General features: G+C 36.8%; 1 protein-coding gene and 1 long non-coding RNA gene across 6 annotated transcripts in view; one reads left to right on the top strand and one right to left on the bottom strand.

Moving 5' to 3' along the window:
* LOC106094161 (TRPL translocation defect protein 14) overlaps positions 1 to 19,573 on the bottom strand; it is a 61,304-nt gene that overhangs the window by 11,558 nt on the left and 30,173 nt on the right. The gene's annotated exons all lie outside the window — the stretch shown is intronic.
* Positions 456 to 5,575, top strand: LOC106094162 (uncharacterized). 2 transcript variants are annotated; one of them, XR_001222502.2, is made up of 3 exons: positions 456 to 1,352; positions 1,436 to 5,050; positions 5,134 to 5,575. It is a non-coding gene; the product is annotated as an uncharacterized LOC106094162 (long non-coding RNA). The 2 variants fall into 2 exon arrangements; XR_001222501.2 differs by having other exon boundaries at positions 5,131 to 5,575.

Raw genomic sequence — 19,573 nt, 5'->3', positions numbered from 1 at the left:
AAATGTCTTTAAGCTCTATCCTCCAATTAATAACCAAAAACGACACTAAAAAAAACATCTTTATCTTTAAATTTACTCTTTCATATTACTGTCACTTTTTTTCAACACTCACTATAGATCACTAATATTCTGTGCCTGCTCAGCACCACTTTTTTCACACTAATGGCGTTTTTCCCCTTTCTATGCCTTTTTATAGGCCAGAGTTGATGCAATTGCGTATTTCCAGACACGACATATTGGACGCTGTCCGACATTTTTACTAAATATTCTCACAATTATCGTTATATTTGGCCTTTTCTAACAATTCACCTCGATTTCAAATAATTTTCTCTCATAACCGCTACGAATTTATGAATGAATCAACCTACTACACGTCATTATCAACCGTACTCTACGGATCCCACTAACTACCAACAACTTACTACGAGTAGTAATGAGTGGCAATATCGGCCGATAACACCGTGTCCTGCTGTCAAATGTGAATAATGCCAACCTGACTCTCATTAACACGCAGCCGTCAGGGAGTACACACTTTTCAATTTCTTTTCCCTCTGCCAATATTTCCTTTACTCTTTTCATTTCGTATATCCTTAATTAATATTTCAAAATTTTCCTTCTCTTCCAGGCATACTTTCTACGCAGGGCACTGACTGGACAGTCCCACTGGTCGTCTGCGCGAAATCAAAAAATCCTTGGGCAAGATTTTCTATTTCGCACATTCGCAGGTGGCTTTGTTCATTCAGTGGCATGCATAGAGCATCTACATAAACACATGGCGGGGAGGCAAAAAAAAAACTCATACGGCACTACAGAAAAAACCTCCCGCCATGTGCGACTTAAAAAGAAACAATACTGCCCAAATGGGGCACAAAAAGAACAGTATACATATCTATATGGATCCACGTGCCTCTGTTGTTCCACTACGATTTTGAGGAGAAACTACTCCACGGGAATGGATACTTTGCCCTCACAATCGCTCCGAACTTCAGGGTGCACTTGGCTCCACAAACAAACTAAACTAAACATGCAAAACAAAAAAAAACAACATCAATCATCCATTTGGGCACGGCGGACCAGCCGACATGAAAGAATATGGTCCAGCCACTCGGGTCTCTAAATAGCTCCTCCAGAACCCCTCCAGCGACCCCATGAGAATAGGGGCTGGGGATCATGCGTGGTTCGAGGCCGCCACGAAGGCGTAAAGGCCCACCCGTAAGGGTTTCCACGCAAAATTTTTTTCCCCCATTCTTTCTATTCTCCTTGCGTCCGGAAAGTGGGGAAAATATGTCCAATTAGGCCACGCAACAATATATAAGAGAAGAACGAAGGCAAATGTGTAAACATTGATACTTGTAAGTCAAGGAAGTGATTTTTTATTTAGTCATATCAAAAAAAAAAACAATTTTCCTAATGCAATATTATTGTTTCCGTGCAGAGTTCCATGCCACTTCTCCCATCAAACGCCTCACAAGTGGTGCATAGGGGAAAGCTCCTCAGATATGACGGGTACTGCAGAAATAAAATATGCGGAGCGAATCAACAAGTTAGCACAAGCAGGGTGTGTGTCGCTTGCAAGAATACAAATACGAACATGATAGGTTTGTGCAATAGGGCCGGCAGCGAATGTGCCAAAGGAAATGGCCAACGGTGACGCTCGCAGATGTTCAGAAGATCCACCATCAAGAAAGCCCGGCCTAGAGGGTTGCTAGCAGCCTCAGCACTAGGTACTATCCTTCTAAATTTAACGATTATAGAAACAGGAATAATGGAAATGACCACCCCCCGAAGTCGACCTATGGATTCAGAACACGGTTTATGATTGGAATATGGAGCGTCAGAACTCTCTCAGAATCATCGAGACTTTACCAAGACCAGAACGAGATGTCTAACTACAAAGTAGACATCCTCGGTTTAAGTGAAGTACGATCGACGAAATCCTGAACTACGCATTTTCAAGGTGGCTACCACTTCATTTTTTCAGGCAATGAATTCTACCGAATAAATGGGATCGGTCTTTTACTTTAACGCATCATGGCGGCAAGATTAAATTTAAAATTCCGCAAAATATCTATCGTATTCGCCAACCAAAGCCGACGACGACGAAACAAAGCACCAACTCGACTCAATGACAAGCTCTCTACCGAAAGGAGATATTAAAATGGTTATGGGTAAGGTGGGCAATAGCAACAATAATCTGCAATTAGTCATGGGAATGCAAGAACTTGGCGATACCAGGAATGACAATGGCGAAAGATTCGTTAATTTCTGCACAAGAAATCTACTCTTTATTGAAGGAACAAAATTCCCCCCTAAAAATACACATAACTATACTTGGGAATCACCAGATGGAAATACGCGTCATCAAATCGATCACGTATTTACCAGCAGATTCTTTCTGGGTTCGCTGATGGATGTAAAAACTAGACGAGGATCTGACATCGATAGTGACCACATGATCTTAGTGGCCACTCTACGTCTACGCAAACTCAAACAAAAAGCACAAAGTTCAAACTCTTTCACCTAAAAAACCGAAACCGCGCGCGAATAGGAAATAGCATTAACTGAGAAGCTACAAACTACCATCTAGACGTGGGTTGGCATAACATCAGCCCATACGGAGACGGCCACCTCTATCACAGGCATTGCTAGACGACGGATCGGAATTCACAACACCTGAAAAGCAATTAGAACGATGCCGCGGATTTTCAGCTCCGAAGGACCAGAAACAATATACGATACCTTATGAACTGTTGAGGTATGCGGCACACCCCATAGCTCAAGCGATCATCCCAATAATCAGGGAGGCCAGGGATATAAACCCTGTCTCCACGGAATGAATGAAGGGGATTATGCTCACAATCCCCAAGAAGGGTGACCTCACCCAGTGTAATAATTGGAGGGGAATTACATTGCTAAACGCAATAAATAAATTGATGGCAAGTATTCTTCTGCAGCGTCTGTACTTGACAGCATTTTGAGGAAGGAACAGGCAGATTTTCGGCCAGGACGTTCTTGTGCCGACTATATTAACTCCATTGAACAGTAGGCATAACTTAATACTCACATACACCTTTTATTCATCTACTTCGAGCGTGCGTATTCCTAATTATGGAGCTGTATAGGAATGCTGAAGTTTCAGTCCGGTTCAATGGAAAAGAGAGCCTACCTAACTAACTCAATAAAGTTTTGAGATGCAGTGACATTTCACATAACACAAAAGTCAGAATCTTCAACAGTAGTGTGAAATCTATTTTAATCTTGTATATGGAGCTTGGTACAAGCGACAACCCGCAAAGTCCAAGTTTTTATAAATCGCTGCTCACGACAAATACTTTGAATTTTCTCGCCAAACCGTATTAAAAATGAAGAATTGTACATAAGAACAAATATTTCCTCTGTCGATGTAGAAACCTGGAAGAGAAATGGATTTGGTTGGGTCATATCCTACGCCGACGGCGCGACGATGTAGCGAGAAATGTCCTAGACTGGAATCCGCAAGGAAAGCGAAGGATGGGACGCCCAAAAAACACATTGATCCGCTATACGAAAAGAGAGTGTATATATGAGATGGTAATTTAGATAAGTTCACATGTATGTACGTCCGGGATGAAGCAGAGGATAGGTTGGGTGTGGCGTACGTGAGTAGAGTATGGTAACGAGTTGATGTTGTTCGATTGTGCACATGTGTATGTATATAAGATGATCTGTAAATATACATTGGTAGCTTCAGTTCTGTATTAGGTAGACTGATGCAATAAAGAAGACAACGCAGGCATTCCTGTGCAAACCGTAAAATAGTCTACATCGTCAGGTGTGGCCGAAAAACGAAAAGAATTTTTTTAAGGCCTGTGGGAAAGATTGTGGAATAAAAAAAGACCCTTTGGTGAAAGAAAAAGGAAAACAAACAGCTTCAGTCATTGGAGGAAGAAAAATTGAGAAATTTAAAAAAAAACCTTCAGAAAAGAACAAAGGAAGAAGAAAAAACCTTAAGAAAAAATAGAAAAAAACAACTTCAAACAAGGAAAGAAATAAGTTAATCGTGACAGAAGAAATGAGTGTTCAGGACAAAATTGCAGCAAAATCGAGGGCAATGGCCATAGATTTCCCTCCATCGGCCAGCCTCATACCGTTGAAACACTAATTGGGAGGGGTCGTGACTGAACACGTGGATAAAGGCCAGGCAGATGCACAAGACGGCGAAGGACATGGCTACGATACAAACATGAGCAGCGATAACGTCATTGACGTCGAAAAGAATGACGCCAATATACACGCCAGTGAGAATAGCAAGTCCATGCAGAATGCTAATGGTCAGACCGGTGAAGGCGGCGAATTAGAGCGGGTCGAGCGAGACCATACAAGCCGTCTCCGTATTCTGAAGCTGAAAAACGAAATAAAAAAGATGGAAATGGACCGTTTGGATAAGCGGGTCGTCATGAATTTTTCAGATGTCGAGAACTCATTGCCGAAGTTTAGCGGTGATAATGAGTATGGTGTGCTTAAGTGAATGTCTGTTCCAAAGAGGAAAAAAATATTTTTGCGCGGCGTATGATGGCCAATATATAACTCCGAATCATATCTGTCCACTCATGGAGTGAGTTGAAGAAGAAACTCGTCCAGGAATTTAAGAAGACTTTGAGCGCTAGAGATGTATTGAGAAAATTAGAGGCGAAAAATGAGAAAAGTCGGAAACCTTGCATAGATATGTATTGACGATGCAAGAGATCGAGCGTGGAACGCCTATCACCGAAGCAGAGCAATGTCAATGTTCTACAACGTGTCTTCGGTTGACGATTTTAAGGAGCTCATCGCTAGATATGAGAAAGTCATAGCCAAAGTTACTGGCAATGCCGCAAGACCTGCGACCATGAAGGATGTCAGACGTTTCAACTGCTCCAACTTTGGGCATTATGCTCAGCATTGCACGAAGTGGAAGCGAACAATAGGGACTTGCTTCAAGTGTCTCAAGGCGGTCCACATGTTGGCGAACTGTCCATCACGGGTGGTGGCAACTTTAGGAGATTTGGATGAGATTAATTATAATATACAGGTAAGAGTAGCTATTGCATATATGGGAGTAGAAAGGAAGTCTAATATTACTTTGTCTCTTTTGTACTCTGGTTTTCCCAGTAGTTTTGTGGTAGAAGTGGTAGAAGCGGCAGTTCCTTGTGTGAAGTTGGACGGTGACCGGGTGTCGGAGTTTAGAGGTGTAGGTAGCGGAGTTTGAGAATGTGTGGCAGAATGGAGGCGAGGATCGAGTTGAAGGGGCGTTTGGCAGATATTTTTTTATATATTGTACCGAATAGTGCTATCCCTCATGACCTAATATTGCGTAGGGATTTTATGAAGATGTTTTTTGTTTCATTATATGTACATAAGTGCTCCTAAGGAGGTTGTGAAATATGTCCGTTTCGAATCGGAGAGTACGGAATTGTTTGAGTTGGAACCGATAGATGATAGCAATGATAATATTAACCTAATAAATGAATTACCCTATAAAGACGACATGTTATTGGGTGGTGAAGCGGTGGAGCTAGTTACCCGCCCGGGGTTGAGTAAGTGGGATAAATATAGGATAAGGGAGGTGGTAAAGGCGGATTATTTGGAGATGTTTGGTGTTGACCCCGCTCGCGTGGATTATGAGGCAAGGATTGCGGTAAACGCGGGCACTACGGTTTATTGTTCGCCTAGAAGGCTTTCTTTCGCAAGAGATGAATAGAATATTTAGTGAACTGTTGGAAAGGGTGTTATTAGACCGAGTGATTCTCCCTTTGCTTCTCCGGTGGTATTGACGAAGAAGAAGAATGTGGAGACAAGAATGTGCGTGGATTATAGGAGCCTGAACAAGTTGGTGGTTAGGGGCAATTATCCGCTTCCACGCATTGAGGATTGTTTAGACCATTTGGGTAGTAAGAGTTTCTTTTTGGTGATGGATCTTAAGTCCTAATTTTACCTGGTGAGGATGGCGGACGATTCGATTAGACATGCTTCGTTTGTAGTGCCGTCTACCGTTCGGGTTGAAGAACGGGCAAGCGATATTTCAGCGATTTTTGGGCAGAGTTAAGGATTTTCTGGAGAAGGGGAAGCATGTAGGAAATGCTTAAATTATTGTTTTGAAGTTCATAAATTTGAAAAAATTTTCTTCAATAGTTAAAAAAATTGCAATTTAAAATCAGTAGACAAGTTTCATATAACTTATATCTGTGGGTGTACTGATAATATATTTTTATACTTTTTAACAAAAAAATTAACGGCCATAATACCCAAAAATATGTACATTATTATATAGGAAATCCCTAAACGATTGTTTGAAGTGTTTGTTGGAGTAAAATTAGCAGAAAATGTTTGCGGATCATGTACATCAATAAAATGTTTCAACATGGATTCACTAAATATTGACTAGTAAATATATAAAGTCGTTCGCCTTATTTCTTTATTTTCCTCAGACATTGTTAATTGGATTGCATACACCCAGCGAAATTAGTCTGCTGATATCAGGAAACACTGTTTGCTAATAAAAGTTAAAAACTTCAAACTTTTGAATGAATTCTTATAAATGTTTTAAACTTTTAAATAACAATTGAGGCATATGCCTCAATTTTTAGGAGTTAATTTTTTATGGAAGAATTAATATAACAGTAGTAATTATTTTGTCTGCTGTTATTTAAATTCGTTAAAAAATTGGCAAATTGCAAAAAACTTTTACGTTATATGCTTGTAAAATTGCAGCAGAATTTCTGATGTTACTGAAAACATTTTTACTGTTTTTACTAAAAAATTTCTCTGAAAAACAATTTGAATTTTCATTTGGTTTATTCATCTATTCTAAATTTCTGGATTTCTAAACGACGATTGAAGCATTTACCTTGCATTAATAAAAATTTTTTCCAATTTTAGGCGTACTCGTGCACATGATTTTTAAGCATAAATTTTACTTTAGTATTTATTTTGTATTTATTTTATACCTGCCCGACAAGGGATAACTGTGAGGACCACACGGGTTGGAACTTTGAGCTCGGACTTGTGTGGTATTTATCGTTATCACGGTAATACCGGGTGGTCCACAGGATGCAAAAGGTGGAAAGCTTCGTACTTATGTGGAGTAGTTGCAAATGCTGTCGTGGGCAGTCTGCAATTTCAAGGAGGGTCTCAGTGGGGTGAAGTGGCGCTGACTCTTACTTAAATACTAAGTGCCAATGATACTCAAAATGACATTATTGGCGCCTTCAAACAACCAAAGGCCAACATCAGCATCTGTTTCTAGGTTAGGGGCGGCTATAACGATTACGATTAACGAGAAACAAAAGAAAAGTTAAAACGAACTTCCCAAAAGTTGACGACCCACGCAAACAAAATGTCCGGACTCTTTATAGAGAAAGTGTAGTATACGCGCTTGCGAATGAATTGGAGTAGTACAAGGCAAATATTACCGCCTTACAGGAAGTGCGATGGACCGGAAATGGTGTTACAACAACACCAAACGTTGATGAACTCTACGAAAGCTGCCACTACATGAGGCAAAATTTGGCTGCGGATTTGTGGTTAGACAAGAAGACCAAGGATATCTTCTACAACCGCCTAGAAAGAGAATACGACAGCTGCCCCTGACGTATACATCAGCTTGGCTATGGAATGCTATTTTAAGTTTGGCTAATGGGACAAATGTTCACTCATAGAAAAAGTTTGCTGAAAATAGAAAACACTGTCTGCTGATTGTTGGTAGTTAATTTGCAAAGAGTTTGTAAAACAGTTTTGAGCGCAGGCGCATGTGCGCTGCGTTTTATGACATAGAGAGAGAGACAAAAGTAGGTAGGATCACTTCCTGTTTAAATAAATTTTGCTCTGTTGTTGTTCTACGTAACTGAAGACGAGAGATGGATGTCGTTGTTGTGTTAAAAGGCAAAATATCAGAAAAACCAAACAAATGGGTTTCCTCACAGAAAGCGAGAGTAATAAGAGACAATACGTATGTAGACTAAAAAATATTGGCAAGCAGTTTTGAGAAATTTTGTTGAATGAAATATTGACTAGTAGGCACCTGTCCCAGGTAGTCCAAAAAATGTTGGCACTGCCAGATTTAAGGACGTTCTTGAATGAGACATTGACATTTCGATATAAGTAGAAATGAGTTACAAAGCCAGTAGCCACGACAGTGTAGGCATTAGAAGAGCATTAAAATTGACAAGAAAATTACCACACTTTTCAAAATGAATGTCTACGTGTACAAAGATCTGGTGATCAGTTAATTTTGTTAAAGTAAAATTCCACAAATCTTCTCTTCCAACATTATTTGCGAGTGTCGGCTCCCATTGTGAAAATGCCCGAACTAGGACGCATGATCGGCCATAAATGACGAAATAGAAAGCAAAAATTTTTTTCATTTCAGCAGATTTTTCTTTTAATATTTTAGCAGATTTTTGTGTTTTATGCATCTGTTAGCTGAAATTGCAGTAAGCAATATTTGCTAAAACAGCAGTAATGTCTGCTTTTCCTCTTTTAGAAAATATTTTTCCCATTTTGAATAATAAATTTCATTGAGTGTTCTGTGTTCTTCTGTAAAAGAATACCAAATTAAAGTATTGGGAAGCCCAAAAAGTAATTGCGGGGTTTTTCATATAGTCGGCGTTGACAAATTTTTTCACAGCTTGTGACTGTAATTGCATTCTTTCTTCTGTCAGTTATCAGCTGTAACTTTTAGCTTGCTTTAGAAAAAAAGTGTAAAAAAGTATATTTGATTAAAGTTCATTCTAAGTTTTATTAAAAATGCATTTACTTTCTTTTAAAAAATCCGCAATTACTTTTTGGGCAACCCAAGAAAATAAATTACGATATATACCCCTAAAATTGAAAGATTAGTTACAATATGCTTTTTTTTGAGTTTTCATGCGTTCTGGGCTAATTTTAACGTTCGAAATTTCAGAACAGCAGTATGCCCAACACTCAACAGATCACGTATGGTGTGCGAAACAAAACGACATTCAAGTGATGAAAAATTGTATTAAAAAATGGGTTTTCAAGTAACAAACATCCAATAGCAAATGATAAAAAGCAAGAGACAAACGCTATTGTTGCATTTCACACAAGTGCTATTGGTATGTTTTATCAAGGGACATCAAGGAACAAATGATGTCGTGGTAGGTAGCCCAAAAATGGAAAAATTAAATTGGAACAGGCAGATTTAAGGAAGTTTCATGAATGAGATATTTACCAGCACACAAAAAGGAGATATGTATGTGCCAGTTGCAATTCAGCATAGTTCAATAAAGCAATTAATTTGGGCAAAGGTAGATTTAAGGAAGTCTCATGACTGAGGAACACAACGGAAATGTGTGTTCAGTGGTTGTTTGCAAATCTAGATTTGCCCAAAACCGACGAGCGACTTTAGCCAATATAATCATATGGTATTCCGTTTATAAGCATATCGCATGCTACCGATAGATTATCTTGTCTTTCAGCCCGCGTCCTCAATCATTTTATTTCTTCTTCCATACTCTTTAATTTTCTAAACTCCGTTTCTGCCACTGAGGCTCTCTCATCTATGATTTTTAAATTCTCATCAATTCGCTGCATTTGGCGCTCAATTATGCTAAATTCTTTTGACCCAATTCCATCAACTCTTTTGTTGATGTGCGTGACAAGTCTTTCCTTCAACATTAACATTATTAGTTGTAGCATGCATTCAGATGATGTGGATTTTGTTTAGCTCGGGGTTTTTGGTTCGGACAACCCAATCCAAATCAATGAGATTCTTACAGCAAACAATTATAATAAAACTGAGAGGAGAAAATGTGATTGCCTCTACCTTCTCATATCGAGGCCTAATTTATATAAAAACTACATCCGATGCTAAAGTAATATTATTAGCAAGTCCCTCCCATCTAGAACAATTTGTTCGCCTCAACATTTAAGTATTATGATCTATTACATACAGATCATTTTTCCAACACCAAGTACTGCGTTTATTTCTGTAGCTATTTTTTCTTTTACAAAAAATTAGTAGGAAGAAAAAAAAACTTAATTCTAATTTTTTGCGTTGCCCACATTATTATATTTGTCGATGTAAAGTAAGCAGTTTCAATGACGGCTCAAAACATGTTATTTGAATTCAATGTAAGTAGAAAAGTGGTTTGCTTATTTGCCATATTAATGCGCAGTTTGACAAATAAAATTGAGGAATATTAATATATCTTTGAGATGTCAGGAATAGAAATTGTATACGTTTCCGAAACGTGGTTCAACGCTTCCATTACCGATGCCAGAATAAGTGCATGTGGATATAAATGTTAGTGAAATGACAGAAACTCAATTGAAGGAGGTGTAGCAATATATATCAAATGTAATATTCAATGTAAGGTTTTATTTAAATCAGATAATAATGCTAAAGTCGATTCAATCTTTACGAAGCTTTGATTGGATCTAGTAAATACCTTCTTGGCTGCGTCTATCGACCTAACAGGTGCGCACCATCAGACTCATTAGTAGACATCTTATCAAATATATCTGTGGATGATATTGTTATCGGTGGCGATCTAAATTCCAATCTATTGCAAGAGACCACTCTATCTGAATCCCTTAGAGCTATTGGACTGAAGGCAGTAAACACGACAATGCCGACCCATTTTTCTTCAATAGCTTATTGGACTTATTTCCAGTCAACAAGATGGAAAAGGTTGTGTTTTATGACCAACTAAGCGCATCATGTTTTTCAAAACATGACCTTATTTTCATGGCTTATGATGATCAGCCGCCACCTCCTTAACCGGAAAAGAAATACGAGGGTTGCCTTTTATATTTCGGGATTGGGACCTGCCAACTGACAGCTCTATCGCAAAGCTTAACATTTTTGAGGTTATACGTACTCAGAACGTTTTGACATACGAGATTCATTCAAAAGATCCATCTCGCCTAAAAAAATTTAATCAAATCGTGAACATTTTACAACTTTCGTCGTGGATTAACTCAACAAAAGTGCATCGATGAACTTTTTGGCTATCAAGCTCAATCAAGGACCAGTGTTTATCGATGGTATGGTGAATTCAACCGAGGTCGTAGTTCACTCCAAGACGAATTTTTTGAAGGTCGTTCAAAATCAGTTGTTGTTCCAAAAACCATTTATGCTGTGCGCCAACTGATATAGCAGGATCGTCATGCGACCTTTCGTGAGATTGAGACAACCTTAAGCATTAATGGGAGTATATGTACTTCAATATTGCATGAACATTTGACCGTCCAAAAATTTGTTCGCGTTGGTTCAGACACAATTTGTCAATCGCTCGATTGGTCGAAAGAAATGGTACAAAAATACGATCGCGGTGCTTCGAAACACGTCTATGACATCGTGACAGGTGATGAATCTTGGATTTACACGTATGAGCCCGAAATTAAACAACTGACAGTATGGCTGTTTCAAGATGAGCCAAATCCAACAAAAGTTGCTCGCGCACGAAGCACTTCCAAGAAAATGATCGCCTGTTTTTTCGGAAAAACTGGACATGTCATAATCGTACCACTAGAACAACTCAGAACAGTCAATTCTGAGTGCCACTTATCTTCCAAGAAATCAAGAAAACCAACCGCCGAAGACGAATCACTCTTCACCACGACAATGCGAGCTCTCACACATCGGCTCAAACATCTGCATTTTTGAGCACTCAAAACATCGATTTGATGAGTCATCCGCTGTATAGTCCTGACTTGGCACCGAATGACTTCTTTTTATTCCTTTACGAAAAAAATGAGAGGTCAACGTTTTTCGACACCTGAAGAAGCGGTTGATTCAGAATGGATGTTTTGAAGATACCTCAATCAAGTGCTTCGATAATTGATTCAAACGCATGCTAAAGTGTATAGATCTTACTGGGGATTATTTTGAAAAACAATAAAGCGATTTTCGATGAATAATTTTTTTTGTGGTCTCTAATCCCGACATATAAAAGGCAACCCTCGTATTACAATTATAGAAAAGTGAATTATGATATTCTAATGAGAGAATATCTTTTCATAAATTGAAGTGAAATATTCCAAATGGTGCCAGTTAAGGGCTAGTTGGAGTTTCTTAACGAAAACGTGAGAATGATGCAAATAAATTCCGTGCCACAACAAACTTCACGCTATATGGGCTGCTGATTCAAAAAAAAGAAATGGCAAACAATAAGAGAAATAGGAATCATGCGCAGGGAATGAAGATCCAGATAAATTAAATGAAATATTTATTAAATCATTAGAAAATTCTCCGAATTCCGTTACATCCACTTCTGATGAACTATGGCCGCGGACTTTCCACCCTTTCTCTGCTTTCGAATTTGCTTGTATCGAATATTTTGATGTCGCAAAGAGCTGTTAATCAGTAAAATCAAATACAGTTGGTTTAGATGACCCCAAATTTGAAAAATTATATTAAATTTGTTACTTCAATACGTAACTTATATATTGAATACCATATTAACAACGAACCAATATCCAATACCAAAATCATCAAATGCGTTTGAGCGTTTGATCGTATAATCTCCCATCAAATAACTCTACATAACTGTACAACTGCGCTAATTGATGTGACGGAAGAAATTCGGTCGAACTTGGATAATGGCAATGTCTCTTGTCTGGTATTATTACATCATTCTAAGGCGTTTGATTGTGTTGATCAGTATATCTTATGCAGGAAGCTTCAAAGACTTTTTTAATTTTTCGAATACTGCAATAGCTTTTGTATCAAACTGAAGACTCAAGGATTAATATTGGGACCCTTACTGTTTTGCATATATATAAATGACCTACTCCGTCAACTTAACGTTACAAATATATGTCGACGATGTTCAAATATATTTAAGTTTTCCTAAATCGTATTTAATGGATGGAAAATCGAAGTTGAAGAAAGATTTAAGCAGCGTTTACAAATGGGTAAAAAAATAGGCTCAACATAAATCCAAAAAAGGAGAATTTTGGTTTTTTGTTCTAGAACCTTTTACAAGAAGTCATGTGTGAATATCCCATCCGTGTTGGAAATCAAGAAAAATCCCAGGTGTCTAAGGTAAAAATCCTCTGTATAATTCTAAACAGAACCCTTACATGGAATGACCACTTCATTGCGACAACTGGAAAATTATTTAGAATCCTGAGAACTTTCTATAAAACACACCTGTACACACCAAAAATATTCGATCGCTCCTGGCAAATGCATATCTTTACCCCGTGCTACTGCATGGTTGTGAACTGTTTGGAAAATGCGATTCGAGAAGCAAATCTCGCATGAAAACGGCTAATAAAGGCATTATAAGGTACGTTTTCGGTCTCAGACGCTACGATAGCTGTTCAAAATTTGCAAAGAGTAAGAAGGCTCTTAACGTTTTGGGGTCTACTAAATATAAAAGCGCTGCTAATGTAACACAAGATAGATGACCTGAATACGTGTACAACAAAATAACAACGGTTAGATCCAACAGAAGGATAACAACATAAACTGCTGATCTCCGTATGGCATTTCTATTACAAAACGATACGCCTGTGAAACTCCCTGCCCCCACAAATCCAAAAGCCTTATATAACCATTTTAAATAGTTTTAGTCTAGAATCTAATAAGAAATTCAATTAATAATACTAAATGTACCTTTATTATTGAACAAAAAACGAACAAGTTTATTCTATCTGTATTGCCAGTGTAAGTCACATCCTGTAATTAAAAGATGCAAATCTTGTTGTATGTGAATCTATTAATAAATACAAATACAAATTACATCTGTAGCAAGAATAATCCAAATCGGTCTATAAGTTGGTATAACATATATAAATTGATCTTCACGTTTGACTACTTGAACCCCAGAGATGGTCTGTCGAAAGCTCCGAAGTATATGACATACTTTCCCAACTCCGCAAGGCGCTGAATATAAAAAAATTAAGGCAAAACCTTTTTAACATTACTAAAATTTTGAAATATAACAACAACAACAAACCTTAAACAATGGAATGATTTCGCAACTAAACAAGTAGCAGAGCATTTTCTAAGTTTATGACATTTACTATTTTTACGCGTTTTTTACAACTATAAGACTTTTTTGACGTTTACAACAGTCTACAACCTAAAATATAGTCATACGGGTCATCTATGTTGAGCCCATAGATGGCGCAATTATTATTTGAATGTTAAGCTTAGTATGTAAAATATTGACACCATTATAAAATGTTTACTTTTATTTATATGATAAACGTGCATAGAAGCGTGCTTTAAACGATGAAAATAAAAACTGAAAATTAAAATATAAAATGCGCTTTACGTTCAAAGATAAGGGGCCTCCACATTATAACCGAGTCCGAACGGCGTGCCGCAGAGCGACACCTCTTTGGGGAAAAGTTTTACACGGTAAGGTACCTTATAAATGTCGCCAGTATTAGGGGGGATAACTAATTTCGTCATTCTATTTGTAACACCTCGAAAATTGCGTCTAAGACTGGGGTCTTAGTATATATATTCTTGATCGTCGTGCCATTTTAAGTCTAACTAGCCATGTCCATCCGTCTGTTGAAAGCACGCTAACTATTGAAGGGGTAAAGCAAGCAGCTTGAAATTTTCTTCTTATTAGTGTAGGTCGGTTGGGATTGTATTGGGTTGCCCAAAAAGTAATTGCGGAGTTTTCATATAGTCGGCGTTGAAAATTTTTTTCACAGCTTGTGACTCTGTAATTGCATTCTTTCTTCTGTCAGTTATCAGCTGTTACTTTTAGCTTGCTTTAGAAAAAAAGTGTAAAAAAAGTATATTTGATTAAAGTTCATTCTAAGTTTTATTAAAAATGCATTTACTTTCTTTTAAAAAATCCGCAATTACTTTTTGGGCAACCCAATAAATGGGCCAAATTTGTCCATGTTTTGATACAGCTGCCATATCAACCCAATCGTGCAACAACTGTGCTAATGGTTTAAATCGGTACATAATCTGATATAGCTGCCATATAAACTGATCTCGGATCTTGATTTCTTGAGCCTCTAGAGAGCGCAATTCTCATCCGATTTGGCCCAATTTTTGTACAACGGCCTCTCCCATGGCCTTCAACATACGTATGCAATATGGTCTGAATCGATCTATAGCTTGATACAGCTCCCATATAAACCGATCTCCCGATTTTGCTTCTTGAGCCCCGAATCGGACTATAACTTGATATATCTCCTCTTTCTCCTCCTCGCCTTTGGTTCTTATTCATTATTCTTTGTTTGCCTAAAAAGAGATACTGCGTAAAGAACTCGACAGGTGCAATCCATGGTGGAGGTTATATAAGATTCGGCCCGGCCGAACTTAGCACGCTCTAACTTGTTTCTGATGGTCTTGCCAGGATTTCAACCCAGGCGTTCAGCGTCAAAGGCAGACATGCTAACTTCTGCACCACGTTGGCTTATCTTATATGGATATTATTTATAAATAATTAATTCGAATATGAATTTTTTAGGTTATGTCACTCAAAATAATACGATGTCTTGTATATTTAAGAATCCTTAGCGTGTTGTGGTGAATTCCTACAAATACTAGTTGAGAAAAAAATACATATATGTATATAGTGAAACGGTTAGCTACTGCGCGTGTCGTTTAACTTAATATAACATAATCCAGGCATGTTACTAACATCAATATGTACTCAAGAAATTGGAAATCACGTCTGCCATTTTAATACCAAACGAGGCTGTTGCACTAACAAAACTGAATGGCGTCAATGTCAGCAACTCTTCTTTGTTCGTATGACTGCACCAATGGGCATGCTGGCCTATTGCAGAGCCACATTTTTGAAATGTCATTGAAGATTTTAAAGTTCAAATATACCGCGAAAGCAATCCACTTCATACATACACGTACGAGCATCGACTGAAACCCTATTCTGCACCTGTTAGCATAATCATCAATCTGGCGACATCTTTTCATGCAAGGTATTATAAACAAATGCAATAGAGAATTAAAAATAATTTTTGTGTTGTTTAACTTTAGTATTTTCCGATTAATATTAGTGTTTTTAGCGTTAAACTGAAATTCATTTAGAGAGAAGTCTGTCTATTTACATTTTAGTTTACAAATACGCAGTTCAATTAATTCGAAGTAAAATATGACATCGAGAACTGCAATGGTTATAAAAAAAGTGTCTGGAAATCAAGCAGAAAACATAGGCCTTGTTTTATTTTATTACTCAAAGTGCAAAGGAAATGAAATCATGAAATCTATTCAATTCGGAACAACGAAGTTCTGCATAAATATCCATTGCAAGTTATGTCGTACATTTCTCCCCAGGATTGCCAGCCTTGGTATGTTTTTCACAATAAGTGTGGCAAATTAAAAAGAATACAGTTATGTGCACAGCAAGGTATAGCGAACAAATAAAGGATTTTAAAGCGCGTAAAATGAGAGCTAGCTCGATGGTTTGACCAATTTGTAATGCATGTAGACTGCAAAAACAACTTCCGTTACGAAAATATTAAACGTGTGCTGTTTGTTTTATTTGTTCGGTTCAGTTATGGTGAACCGAAACTTGTATAATTACCTGTGGAGCTGAAATGGGTAACTGGACTGATGTATTCCCCTTATCTGAGTTTAATGATATTCCAAACATTTTCAATCGAATTTAGATTCGGAGACTTTGGGGGCCACCCCGAAAAGATATTTTATTGATTCTATACCAAGATTGTCTGTTTTAAAACGCGTGCTTAATACTCTTTTCCAGTTAGAATATCAAACTGACTATTGTAGCTTTTAGTCTCCAGAAAACGTATAAATAAAATTCTGTTGAATTTTAGCGTTATTTGTAAATTTTAAGATGCCCTCTATACACAGAAAATCAGACCTTAATTTGACTGATTAAACATGTTATTGACTTAAAAAAATCTTTTCAAACAAGTTGTTAATTGATTTAATTATTATTGATATAGAAATTCGATATTTTTTGTATCACGGCAAGTGATTGGCACATAAGGCATACGTTGAAAAAAAGAAAAGAAGTGCAAATAAGACAGTGTCTAGCTTCCATCACACACAGACACAAAGTGGTGTGGCTACCCAGTGAACCAAATTTCGGATGCCAGACATTTCTGTACAAATTCTGAAATCTGACTACAAGATCCTACCGAAATCGTTTCGAATACTGTTTGATTTTTTAAGGCATTTTTATTCCGACAGTTATAGAAGAGTTCTGAACGTCTTGTAGATTTTTTTTAATTTTTCGTCTGACAGTTCGAAAGGAATTCTGAACGATTTTTGGAGTGCTTGTCTGTGTGAACTTGTTTCCAATAGATCTTTGTTTTAATTTTTTCTTCCGACGCATCGATAAGGTTTCTGGACTTTTGGTCTGTAGGAATTTTTGTTCCGATAGTTATGAAAGAATTCTGAACGATGTCAGAACGTCCTGTCGTATGTTTTTTTTTTAATTTTTCTTTCGACGGATCGGTAGGAATTCCGAACATTCGACTGTTGTGCCAACAGTTCTGAAGGAATTCTAAACTCTGTTTCGTATTATTTTTGTCTTTTTTGTGGCACATTTTTCTTAGCGGTAGATATTTTTCCCGACAGTTCGGAAGGAATTCCGAACGATGTCTGAACTCGTTATCGAATGTTTTTGTCTTTTTTTTGAGCTTGCTTGTTTGCATATTTTTGTTTAGTATGCTCGCCTATGATGCTGAATGCGGGATGTTCGATTCCTGGCGGGAACATCAAATGATGTTCGATTCCTGGCGGGAATATCCAATAAATTTTTCAGTCGTGAGGAACTATGCCATGTAAAAACTTCTCCCATTCGGATTCGGCTATAGAAAGTTAATTCTTAATGGAATGTTCAACAGCAAATATGCAATTTGAACTGTTGTAAAACACATTCGAATACTGTAAGAGTTCTTTCGGAATTGGTTAGAATTCGATGTGACAAGTCGGAAAGTACATCCGAATTTTTATTCCAGAATTCGGTCAGAAATTCATACGATGAATCAGAAAAAACATTCGAATTCTAAAGGAATTCTAATATATTTTCGGTCAAAAATCGAAAAGACAAGTCGGAAAATACATACGTATTCATTAAGACTCAACATCAGAATTTGGTCAGAAGTCTCGAATTTCCCATGTTTCTGTTTCTGTCAGAAACATCAGATTTCCCTCCGACATTTCGTTCCGAAGTCTTACCAACCACTCCATAAATTTTTCGTTAAGAATTCAGAAGATCTCGGATGTGAATTCGGATAAATTTTCCGTCTTTCGTACAGACTTCTGACCGAATTGAACTTGACTTCTGACTGAACGTTTGGTTCACTGGGTGGACAAAAAAAAAATCAAGAAAATATGAAGTATGGTTTTTATCTCTACAAAAAAAAGGTATTTTTTTATAATTTTGAAATTAAACAAATTTATTGTGAAAAATTGTGTGCTGAAATAGTGCCGAAAATAATAATAAATAAATAAGCCGAAAAATGCCGTATGTGCCAAACCCAAAAAATTTGAGGCTATCGCAGAATGTAATCGTGGTATTTATAAATACATATTATTAATATTATCCTTTTTTAATATTTTATTATCCATATATAGATTATATTGACTAGGGCACTGATAATGAAAGATAACACACGTGGATCTAGAATTCATGGTATTGTACGCAAAATACTAAGATTAGCATTTACTCCTATTTAATTTAATATATTTTAATATATAATATGTACATTTATACTCTTTACAGACCAGGAACGTAGCCAGGGGGGAGGGGGGTTTGCCCTCAGGTAATGAAATTCTTAGTAAAAACAAAAATTTAATGAAATTTTTTCCAAATTAATTTTAATGAAAATTTTCTAAGACAACATTTCTGCGTAACATTCATTAAAAACATAACAACACGGGCCGGACCTCCCTCGAAATTAATTTTTAAAGACAAAACGTCTATAAAATTTTTCTAAAGACAACATGTTAATTAAATTTATTCTAAAGGCAAAATTTGTTATCAATTTCAATAAAATTTTGCATTTTGCGACACTACATTTTGCATAAACATTTACCTCTCCCAAACAACATTTTCCTAAAATTTTTTCTATATACAAATTTCAAAAAATATTTTAAAAGACAAAACTTTAACACATTGCGGCTGACCGTCGATTCCGTTGTCCAATTTTGATGAAATTTTATGTATAAATAATTTAGAGAGTTTATATTCTTTTAAATATTTTGAATTTTAAAATTTTTTTAAAAACTAAATTCTTTTTATTTCCTTAGCCTATACAACAACAAACATCATTTTGTAGCGAAGTAAGTTGGATTTAAAGATTTTAACTTTAAATCGCACCTGCTGTCAAAAGAAGTAGGATTATTGCTATAAATTTATTTTTTTTTTAAATATTGAAACCATCAAATGCAACAAGACATTAAAACGGATTCCAGAAATCTCACTCCTAGGAATTTTGAGAATTTTTCATTTGATTTTTGGGATGTAATAAATTGCCTACTTTCGACAAGCCAAATTTCCCCCAAAACATGACGGGAAAAATTGTTGTAACTAGTTTCAGTCGTGGAATTTTCTTGCCAACAATTTGTTTAATTAATCAGAAAAACAAGCATTAAACAACAAATTTTCTAACACAT

This window comes from Stomoxys calcitrans, chromosome 5 (genome assembly GCF_963082655.1).
Source record: "Stomoxys calcitrans chromosome 5, idStoCalc2.1, whole genome shotgun sequence".
Taxonomy (NCBI): Eukaryota; Metazoa; Arthropoda; class Insecta; order Diptera; family Muscidae; genus Stomoxys; species Stomoxys calcitrans.
This window is presented reverse-complemented; position numbering and strand designations above follow the sequence as displayed.